Source organism: Cannabis sativa, chromosome 5 (assembly GCF_029168945.1).
Source record: "Cannabis sativa cultivar Pink pepper isolate KNU-18-1 chromosome 5, ASM2916894v1, whole genome shotgun sequence".
In the NCBI taxonomy this organism is placed as follows: Eukaryota; Viridiplantae; Streptophyta; class Magnoliopsida; order Rosales; family Cannabaceae; genus Cannabis; species Cannabis sativa.
This window is the reverse complement of record NC_083605.1, coordinates 60,022,985-60,035,808: the sequence shown is the minus strand read 5'-3', so window position 1 is coordinate 60,035,808 and position 12,824 is coordinate 60,022,985.

The following is a 12,824-nucleotide window of genomic DNA, read 5'->3' as shown; positions in this document are numbered from 1 at the left end:
ATTTAATTAAATAGAAAATTATTTTTAGTTGAAATTTAATTTTTCAACTAAATTTAAATAATTTTCAAAATATATTTTTTCTTTATTTTATTAATCAATTTTCGAAATTGCATTTCTTAAATGCTAGAATTTCGAATTTTATCTTGAAAAATAGATTAAGTTGTAAATTAATTATTTTAATTAATTCTTGGATCAACTTAAATCAATGATTTTTTCATTTATTGATTAATTTAAAATAAATTGAATTAAAGTATATTATTAGAAATTGAATTAATTAGTCAAAGGAAAATCTAGATAGATGATATTTTTGCTTGAAGTATTTTTCTAGTGTATTTAATTAAATAGAAAATTAATATTTAAGTTGATTTTCATCATCATACTTAAATATTTGAATTTTTCTTATATATTTAATTAAATAGGAAAATTATATTTTTTGTTGTAAATTAATTTTATTAATTAATTTTGGGCCAACATTAAATTAGAATAATTTTTCCAGGATTAATTTTTTATTTTAACATGCATTTTCGAAAATTGTATTCTTAAATACTTTAATTTTTCGAAATGCAATATATATTTATAGAAAATTAAATTTGAGTTGTAAATTAATTTATATTAATTTTGTAACAACTTAAATTGAATATTTTTCTAAATATTTATTGGAAATTATTACTAAGATGGAAATAATTCATGTTATTTTCATATCTATCTAAGTAAAATTTATAAATATTAAATTAAAATTTATATTTTGAATTTTTCATTCTAAATTGGAAATTTTAAATAAATATATATTTAAAATAAATAAATTAAATAAAGAGAATCAAAGAAAATACAACTCACTTTAAATAATGAGCTTGATTATTATTAAGATATTCGATCTCCATTGTTGGTCTTACAAAAGTTAAATGTTTTCAATATAACCTCGAGACGCTAGACTTCGTCCCCCTATGGATGGTTATTCGTTGAACGCATTTAACACCGTAAGATTTCATTTGATAAGTGTTTTGTAAGTTTTCGTTTCTATTAGACTCTCCCCTACGGTGACTACTTAGAGATAAACTTATGAAACATGAAACAATGGTAGAGGCTCATGAAATGAGAATAACCTTGACTCTCGCCTACCGGGACAACGTTGGATTCTTATTTTGATCGAATAAAAGGTTGCTAGAATGGTTTCTATTTTAGATGAGCTGACAACTCTATTCAATAAATGATGCTTTGACTCTCGCCTACCGGGACACTGTATCAGTTTGTTGAAAACCTTGGAAATTATTTAGGATTGTAAGTTTTAGTATTTTCACTAGTCATTCCTACTTGCTATATGTTTATAATTTCTGAATTGTGTATGAATTTATATTGAACCATGTTATTTTCTGTTATTAAGTTGTAGTTTAATTTTGAATCTTCATTGTTGGTCCAACATGTTTGTTTATCTAATGAGATAAATCCCTAGTGGATTTTCACCATTAGACATACATAATAGTGTAAGATCTCGAAAGATAAGTATTGTATATGCGACATCTAACTGTTCATCAATTGATGACACCTTAGACTAGTATTTTTACAATATGAAACAAGAAGATTACATAAATAAGATTACTTTGTCTTTCGCTAATCGAAGCATCGTTGGATTCTTATTTTAAACGAAATTATCCTAATTCCTCTTAGCTTATTCATTTCGAATTAGCTCCATAATATATCATTGGATGAATGGTCTATAAATCATTTCATGTCATTATATTTTCTCTTAAGAAATTAAATGACGCATATGATTATAATCCCGAAATTCTATTCCCAATTAATATAAATTCTCAATCTTAGAAATCTCCTACTTGTATGGGCAAATCTGACTTAGAGTTTGTATTAGTAGTGGTGGTCCAAGATAGAATTACTCATTTTATTTGGTATAAATTAAGTCTTTGACTTTAATTTTAGAATCCAAACAGAAATTTTCTTATATTTCTAATTCCAGATACAATACAGTTACACTTTCTCAAGTGTTTAATATCAATCTTTTATTAATGGATTCAAACTGTATGGAATATGAGTTAGGTATTCTGTGACCAGGATCCACTTGCACTATTCTAAGAACTCTTTGATGTAACTAAACCTATGTCATCAAAAGACACTACCACATTTTTTTTTAATCTATGGCATTTGTATCTTGTTCATAGTGAATTTGACATGATCAATCTCTGCAAAGAGTTAATATGCCTATATCCACTGAAAGTAGTTCATCTCATTCGCAGATGGATGTACATTCAGGGGTGGATATGAGTTTTTCGTTGTATTCTTAAAACGATAACTCTAGATTATACCTTTTAGCAAAGAAATTTGAAATGTTTGAAAAATTTCATTAATTTCTAGCAATGGTTAAAACCATTAAGGTAAGTGGTTAAAGATCTTGCGAACTGATAGGGGTGGAGAAATAGTTAGTAGATATGCAGTTCAAAGATCATTAAATTGATTTTTGAATTATATCCAAACTTACCTCCCCAGAAATTTCGAGTTGCATGTTGATGATTAGTTACTAGTCGTTGCCTAATTTCTTCTATGGTAATACAATTTCAGAATGATGTAATGGTTGTATACTTCGTGTAAATCATTACTAGATTCATGGATGACCTAATCAAAATCTTAAGAAAAGCTAGAACTGTTAACCATGGTTTGTTAGCTATTCTAAGTGATTAGGGGTGGACCATCCCATTGTCAATAGATAAGAAAGTGTTTGTTCAAACAAATACTACTTTTCTAAGATAATGACTAAGTCTGAAAACAAGTAGCAAATAAAGGAGATATTTTTCTTGATTCCAAAAGTGTTCTATCATCTTATATAAGATATGATGATCCCACTGCCTCTGTTGTCTTGTCACAACCAAAGAGGTTAATACCATTTAGTTTTCTAGACATAATTCACGGTGCCTTGTCGTAGTGGGAGAGTTTCTAGGAACTCACCTTCTTATGACTTGGGAGACACTAGTGATTTAAATCCATTGTGAGTTTAAACAAGTAATGGATTGTCAAGATAAGAAAGTAAGAAGAAAGCCAATAGAACTATGGTTTAATCCATTCACATGGAATAACCTAACGTTTTCTATTACAAGGACATAAAAGGAAATTTTAGTTAATAAGTCTATTCTATGGACTTAACAAAACTTCCTGTTCCTAGTATTATAGGTTTGATTTTATCTAAACCTATGGCTTGTGGTATACCTGGTAATTACTTACTCTAATGCAAGCAACTTATTTTAGTAAGATGCTGAAGCATTTTCTTTCTAATGGCAATCTATAGAAGCTTCACAACTTCTTAGACATAGATTTTATTTATCTAAGGAAAAGTCTTAACTATTCCAGAAAAGATAAAGCCATGAAAGAATTTCTTATATCAACAGTGAGAGGTCTTAGATATGCTTTTGTATGCCTTAGACCAGACACCTGCTGTTGAATGAGAGTAATGAGTAGGTATCAGATTAATCCAGGAGAAGAACATTGGAAGACAATCAAGTAAATCTTAAGATTAAGAAGAGGAACTATATGTTAGTCTATAAGGGTATGTTTAAAACTCTTAGACTACACCATATCAGATTTTGAAATTTGCCTTTGTGCTAGTAAATCTTTCTGATAAGATGGTGATTACTCTGGGGGTGGAATAGTGATTTTGGAGAAGTTTAAAAACCTATCTGAAGTCTCTAGGTCTACCAGAGAGGGACTGAATGTTAAGGTTGCAGGAAAGGTACTTATTCAGTCTAAGGAAAGTTCTATACATTTTTGGCATCATTCCAAATTGCCTTAAACTACTAGTGTTAATTTCCTGATTAACCAAAAGTAGTTGCCAAAGATATAGAATCCAGTATCCCAAGAGAGTAGACATATAGAGAGGAATTTCACATTATCAATGATTTTGTGATTAAAGGAAGAGTAATAGTGGAGAAAAGGTTGTGGTTAATTCAACCTTTCAGATCCTATTACGAGGAGTTTACTACTACTACACTTAATTTGTATATCAAGGTGTTGAGATTATTTGAAACGCACTTTTGTTTTATATTAGTGCAAGTGGGAGTTTGTTGGGTTTTATGCCCTAAATAAAACTCATTTCAATATAATCAGATTTACTTATTAATATAGATCAGAAATAACATTTAATGTTGCATGGTTCACATGATTTATTTCATGATTATATGTACATAATGTATGAATTCATCTGAAACCCTTTTCACATACTTGATCCTGTTTATTGTGTCGTCAACACATTGGAAAGTAAACATGACTATGTGAATAAAGTTTCCTAGATTTATCAGACATAGGGTTTTACTGATATGATAATCTACAACAGAGTTTACTTGCATTTGGAGAAGTGCTATGTTCTTTCCAGAGCATTGGTTAAAGTAAAGCTCAGGTTGGATGCATGGAGTATGCATCGGAAGGGACCGATATTGAACTTTGACTTAGATTTATTAAACTTACCGTAATATTTATTCAAGTCAATATCGCCTAGTTGATCCTAGATCAAATGTTCTTAAACCTGTTATGATTAGGCTCAATCTTGAAAGGCTATTCGTGTTCTTTGATTTGTTAGTTAAGCCTACTTTTAGGTCAGGGTGATACGTACATTTTGGGAACACGGTAGTGCAATTGAGTGGGAGCGCTATCATAAATATGGAATCTATAGCTTCTATCTGGCGAATAGTAAGCAAAGGATGATCTCCTTCGAGCTTGACCAAACGAGCATAAATGGTGGAGTACTCATTTCACATAAGCTGAAATATCATTTATACGGGGTCAAGTGTTTTAAGGAATAAATACATTGTAGGGTGTAACGGTAATTTAATCCCTTTTACAGTGTAGATCATTCATATAGAGGATCAGTGATCACATTAGGATTATAACAATGGATAACTAATGATGTGTCTATATGGTGGAACATATAGAACATTCTATATACTGAGAGTGCAATTCTAAGTTCTATGCGTGGATTCAACGAAGAATTAATAAGTTAGTGAATTTTAGTGCTAAATTCTTGATCTACTTATTGGAAGCTCGGTTATATAGACCCATGGTCCCCGCACTAGTTGAGATAATATTGCTTGTAAGACTCATGTAATTGGTTTTGATTAATCAATTATAATTCTCAAATTAGACTATGTCTATTTGTGAATTTTTCACTAAGTAAGGGCGAAATTGTAAAGAAAGAGTTTATAGGGGCATATTTGTTAATTATGATACTTTGTATGGTTCAATTAATAAATATGATAAATGACAATATTATTTAATAATTATTTATAGTTATTAAATAGTTAGAATTGGCATTTAAATGGTTGAATTAGAAAATTGGCGTTTTTGATAAAATCAGATGCAGAAAAGGTAAAACTGCAAAATTGCAAAAAGTGAGGCCCAAATCCACTAGTATAGGGCCAGCCACTTTTGTAGGCAATTTAATCTGATATTTTCATTATTTTAATGCCAAATAATTCAAACCTAACCCTAGTGGAATGCTATAAATAGATAGTGAAGGCTTCAGGAAAATTACACTTAAATTTTCTATTTTTCCTTCAGAGAAAAACCTGAGGCTTTCTCTCTCCCTATCTTTAGCTGCCACTTCTTCTTTCTCTTCCCTCTTGAATTTTGAAATCCTTAGTGTATGAGTAGTGCCCACACACAGCAAGTGATACCTCAATCATAGTGAGGAAGATCGTGAAGAAAGATCATCAGCAAAGGAGTTTCAGCATCAAAGATTCAGAGAAAGAGATCCAGGTTCAGATATTGATAATGCTCTGCTACAGAAAGGAATCAAGGGCTAGATATCTGAACGGAAGGAGTCATATTATTCCGCTGCACCCAATGTAAGGTTTCCTAAACTTTATATGTGTTTAATTTATCGTTTTAGAAAGTTCTTATTTAGGATGTTAATAAACATACTTGTGAGTATATCTAAGATCCTGGTAAAATAATTTCCAACATATTTTCCCATCAATCCATATACGGTCAAATCAGTAGGTTGTACTATCTACTTGAATAACCTAAAAAAAGTATTACGTAGAAATATGTTATTACTATAATTAAATTATTCTACTACTTCTGTTCTTAATAAAATTACAAAATTTATTAAAAAGAAAATCAACTAATATAGTAGTATTTATTTTTTTGATCTAAGTCAAATATTGTATGTATTTTTTTTAGTACAGTTTTCTTCAAAAAAAATTATTTTAATAATTAATTAATATCTCATTGATTGGGACAAGATACTGTAAAATACGGTTGTTTAGTTTTTGGTATAGTTTATTAGTGAATTTAATATAAACCAGTTAACCATGTACATCCCCAGATTTGAGTTTGAGCGTCAAATAAAAGACAAATTATGGAACCAATTAATTATCATTATTATTTTAGTACGTAAATTGATTAATTATTATTATTATTTGAGACTGTAAATATACATTGTATTGAGATGAACTTGTACATATACTATAACATCGAGACTCTTATTACATGAGGAAGCAATTTGACCTAAGACTGTAAAAAACGCTGACATTTGCCTCCCGCGTATCATTTTGTTTGAGGGTCTGGCGCACCGTTGTGTCAAATATTATAATACTCATTCCACGGTGGCCTTGTCCACTCGGGAGGTTGAGGTTCGGTAGGATGACATATTTGGGTGGCCGTTTTGGAAGTAGTTCCCTCCACCCTACTCCACCCAACCGAAACCTTTGTCAACATTTCCTGAATATACATGTACCACATACATAAAATTTTTAAGAAACAATTTGTAATAATATGCTATTGAAATAAATAGACATAAAGAGTTGAGTTATTACCGAAATTTATTATGAGATGATTGATTGAATTGCTGAAATTCCCTTGATGCACCTACAACACACGGTTGCAGTGCATACCAATCCTTCTGTTTACACATCTTCACTTTGGTGCAACAACAATACATAATTTATTTTTTTATATATTATACATACGTCTACAGATAGGGAGTGAGTTCTCTAGGAAAGAAAACAATACTAAATTGAGATGTGAAGGAGAGGTAGAGAGGTATATATAGTACTTGTGGATGTGATTGTTGAGTGTAGTCTTGTCAAAAATTAAAAAATAATAATTAATATAACCCTAGGTACGGCTACAAATAACCCAAACAAAAATTTGACTTTTTCAATCCCTTGAAAAACGTAATATCAACAAACCCAACCCCCTATTAACTTTTCCTTGGAAGACGTAATTCGAACCAATATGCATGCTCGGTTTTGTTCTGGTTTGGTAGACTGTGGTAAAAAAAATTATGTATTTAAATAAGGTAAATGTTGTTCCCATTGTTCCCATCCGTCAACAACAACAATAGCCACATAAACTTCTCACATGTAGCAACAAATATCCTAATATTATGTCCAAATAAACATGTGTGGCCAAATGAATAAGAAATTAAATTAGGATGTTTGCTAATAATGAAAAGTCAATATTTTTTTTAATACAATTTTAATATTTCATTAAAATATTATTCTTTGGAATAAATATTGCAATAATTTTTGTAAGATTACATTAACGTATTAATCGTTGGAATCAAGATTATAATAATTTTTTGAATACTATACAAATATAGATATTTAATAACAAAACCGTTTAATGTTATGAATACAATAGTAGTTTGAGATAAGAAGTGACTCTAGTAATAAAGTCAGGAGAATAGTGACTCCGATACGCTTCATGATGAACTGAGTACATACTCAGCCCAAACAACCTAATTCATAGTGCGACTTCTGCCATACTGCATCGGTGTCACTCTGTACAACCCTAGGTCGAACTAAATTCGGTGAGTTCGTTAGGAGAGTAGTGACTCCGGTACCCCACAGCTAACTTCACTACATACTGTGTCACACTCCGTACAACACTAGGTCGAATGGTCGAGTGTCACTCCGTACAACCGTAGGTCGAACTGGATTCGGTGAGTTCGTTAGGAGAGTAGTGACTCCGGTACCTCACAGTTAACTTCACTACATACTGTGTCACACTCCGTACAACACTAGGTCGAATGGTCGAGTGTCACTCCGTACAACCCTAGGCCGAACTGGATTCGGTGAGTTCGTTAGGAGAGTAGTGACTCCGGTACCCAAAGATGAGTTAGCTACATACTCTGTGTCACCGGGCCCGTAAACACCGCAAGTCACAGCGTCAGTACTACGAATGGTTGAGTGTCACTCCGGTCAACCCTAGGTCGAACTGGATTCGGTGAGTTCGTTAGGAGAGTAGTGACTCCGGTACCCGAAAGCTAACTTGACTACATACTCTGTGTCACCGGGCCCATAAACACCGCAAGTCACAGCGTCAGTACTACCAATGGTCGAGTGTCACTCCGTACAACCCTAGGTCGAACTGGATTCGGTGAGTTCGTTAGGAGAGTAGTGACTCCGGTACCCGAAAGCTAACTTGACTACATACTCTGTGTCACCGGGCCCGTAAACACCGTAAGTCACAGCGTCAGTACTACGAATGGTTGAGTGTCACTCCGTACAACCCTAGGTCGAACTGGATTCGGTGAGTTCCGCTCAGTAGAACCCTAGCCGGAGAGGATGTTTAGTGAGTTCGTGAGGAGGATAGTGACTCCGGTACACCAATGGTAACCTGAGTACTTACTGTGTGTCACATTAACCAAAAAACACCGCCAGTAATAGTGTGAGTACTATGAACGGTTGACTGCCGCTCAGTAGAACCGTAGCCCGAGAGGATGTTCAGTGAGTTCGTGAGGAGGATAGTGACTCCGGTACACCAATGGTAACCTGAGTACTTACTGTGTGTCACATTAACCAAAAAACACCGCCAGTAATAGTGTGAGTACTATGAACGGTTGACTGCCGCTCAGTAGAACCCTAGCCGGAGAGGATGTTTAGTGAGCTCGTGAGGAGGATAGTGACTCCGGTACACCAATGGTAACCTGAGTACTTATTGTGTGTCACATTAACCAAAAAACACCGCCAGTAATAGTGTGAGTACTATGAACGGTTGACTGCCGCTTAGTAGAACCGTAGCCCGAGAGGATGTTCAGTGAGTTTGTGAGGAGGATAGTGACTCCGATACACCAATGGTAACCTGAGTACTTACTGTGTGTCACATTAACCAAAAAACACCGCCAGTAATAGTGTGAGTACTATGAACGGTTGATTGCTGCTCAGTAGAACCCTAGTCAGAGAGGATGTTCAGTGAGGAGGATAGTGACTCCGGTACACCAATGGTAACCTGAGTACTTACTGTGTGTCACATTAACCAAAAAACACCGCCAGTAATAGTGTGAGTACTATGAACGGTTGACTGCCGCTCAGTAGAACCCTAGCCGGAGAGGATGTTCAGTGAGTTCGTGAGGAGGATAGTGACTCCGGTACACCAATGGTAACCTGAGTACTTACTGTGTGTCACATTAACCAAAAAACACCGCCAGTAATAGTGTGAGTACTATGAACGGTTGACTGCCGCTCAGTAGAACCCTAGCCCGACTGGGTTCAGTGAGTTCTTCAGGAGGATAGTGACTCCGGTACACCAATGGTAACCTGAGTACTTACTGTGTGTCAGAGATACAGATAGTAACAGGATGTGCATTGTTAACTGTTCGAATATTTTTGAAACAAGGATGACATTGTTACCATAACGAACCCCTCGTGAAAAATTGTAATTTTTAAAAAAATATTTCGACATGTAATTTTCGGCTTCACGATTGAGACAGAGATAGAAATAGGATGTTCACTGTATCAGTCCCACCGAGACAAGTGTATCCCAGTGTAAGGCCATCTCCAATGGGCCTGCATAAACCAAAAAATAGGGTGATATTACACTAAAAGCATGTCCAACCGGACGACATTTGCAACATCAATTTTTGGGTTTGTCTACAGTGTCCCACCATATTTAGGTTGGCACTGTAGACAACAGTAAACCTTTTTTTTTTTTTTACTTTTTAATAATTATATAATATTAAAAAAAACTAAATAATTATCAAGAAATATTAATCAAAACTTTTATAAATGTATTTTTTTGTATTTTTATATTTTTAAGTGTGCTAAAAATATATTAGGGTGTTTGCAGTGTGGGTAGTGTAGTTTTTAACCTTTTTTTTTTTTAAACCAATCCATACATGCGGTTTTTCCAATTTCTCAAATCGCACTCGCACCGCGAAACTAAAAATCGCAGAAATCGCACCGCAAAAAATGGTGCGATGCGGTACAGTTTTTACGATTTGGACTATTACCAATAATTAAACTATCACAAATACAACAAAACTTGAGCAACATTTGTCAAAAATACCATAAGGATTGAAAATAAATATATATAAAAAAAAAAATTTCAATAAATATAAATTAAAATATTTAATATTTACTAATATTATTTAATGGATTTAACAAATATTTAGTATTAAAATATTCTTATTATATTAATAAAATAATAGAATAATAAAGAATATAATATTTGGTGTAATTTTTAGTGTTGTGGTTGGAATTGAAAAAAAATTAGTGTTGAAATATTAGATTTTTGGTGTTAATATGGGACGTACACTGTTCACTCGAGGGACCTTGTCAATTCACACAGCACTAAAATATTATTTTAAAAGAAAGGACTGCTTGTGACATGACATGATACGCTTCCCAACGAAACAATCAGCCATGCCCTATTATGTTGTACGAATTAGGTTTTGAAATTGGGGTTTATTTTGGCACCAAGATTGATCAAGTTAAAGGTGAACGTGAGAAAGTTTTAAAAAATATAGTCATTTTTCCACCACTAACTCATTTGGAACAGCCTATATATAAACAGGTGCCCCCTTTCCTTGTGAGTAACACACATTATCTCGACCATAGTTAGAACAAAAAAAAAAAAATTTGTATACCTCACAAATTATAGTACATCGAACATGGTGGCTGGTGGTGGAGAAGACTCATGCGGGTTCGATGGGGGTGGTCCGCCTTGGAGAAATTCACTTCAGGGACACCCCCATTGCTACTGTGGTGATCTAGCTCATGTTTGGACTTCTAGTAGTAGAGCAAATCCTGGTCGTCGATTCTTCGGATGTCCACACTATGTAAGAGTTTTGTCTTTTTAGATTCAAAAGTACTTCTCATTTATGTTTTCTGTACTTAGGCAGCCATGATAAACTAATAGGGTTATTTTCAACTCAGGAGAACGATGAAAGTCGAGGATGTGATTACTTTTGTTAGATCGATAAATCACATGTTAAGAGAAGTACAGATGCTACACCTGGATTGCGAAACCAAATCAAGATTTTGGAAGAAGATAAGAAACGCAATGAGAATGTTATTAGAAAATTCATTTTTATCATTTTTATTTGCCTTTTCATCATTGTCCAACTTATATTGCGTTAAAGATATGGGTTGTCGCAAAATGAGTATGTTTTGTATATCTTATGTTCTCAAAACTAATGTTTAACTTAATTGTGTAGAACTTAATAGATACGTGTGGATGATGACGAAAATTACATTTGGTATGAAGTACCCACTACGTTCTCAAAATCAACATTTGGTATAAAGTACCCACTACGTTCTCAAAATTATATGTTTTCTACATTTCTAATTTCTGTAGCAAATTTCCTCAATGGGTTCAATGTGAAGTTGCAAAATTATATGTTATTCACATCTTTGTATTTGTTATGTGAAGTAGCGCAATGAGAATATTCTATATTCCATATTTTTCCTCATTACTATGTTATGAAAAACCAAATTTAAGGGGGCTATTGTCTATTTACATTTGGTTAAAGTAATGGGAGTTGATATGATATGGTTTCAATCTAAATTTTAATATGTTTTCAAAACTCAGTTTAAAGTTGAATGAGTACAAAGATTTGGTAACTAACATCATTTTCTATAAATAATTAACAAGTCACCTTTGTCGTTATTTGTAATGTTATTGTACATGTGTTTTGAAAATTCGGTTTAAACTTCAATGACTACAAAGATTTGGTAATATTTGGCAACTAACATGATTTCCTTCAAATAATTAAGAAGAAGTCACCTTTTAACCAAAAAAAACAAATAAAGGAAATTAAGAAGTCACATTTGTCGTGATTTCTAATGGTATAGTACAAATCATAAATTTTTGGGGTTAAATAATTTCTGTGAAGTACAATCAAGTACTTCTCAAGTATGGGTACATTGTAAGAATTGTTATGGTGTGAGTACAAAGATTTGCTAAGTATGGTGCAATGTCAAAGTTAATATATTCTCAAAACTAAAATAAACACAAGTCTGTCAACATAATAACCAGTTCCAAACGTCAACTAATAAAAACAGATGTCTAAATCTAAATGCTCCCAAATCCAAACTAAACAACACACAAATAACACAACCTATGCTCCCAAATCCAAACTAAACAACACACTAATAATACAACCTATTAATAACACAAGTGTTTTTTTACAGACTATTCACCATATGAAATCTTAGCCTTGCTAGACTGAAACCTATGGGAGGCTCTTGACGGGGGAAACATGTTTGTATGGCGAGACTTCGCTGTACTGAACTGAGGATCGCGTGGAGACTTTGACGGACTACGCAAAGGGGCCGAGGATGATGCAAATGAGCTGGCTTGTGCAGCCCTACGATCTTCAACCACTTTGGTACGAATTTCATTTTGTTCATCAGTTATGATCCTCGCAGTGATTTCCAAACGTGCCTCAACCGGGCGAAACTGTGACACAATACAGAAACAAAAACAAAAACTTAGAAAATGTAATTAACTCTAATCAACTTGACAGTACAACACCGAATAAAATTTAAATTACACAACGTTAATCTCAATCAAACTTGCGTAGTACATTCTGAAATAACTAAACA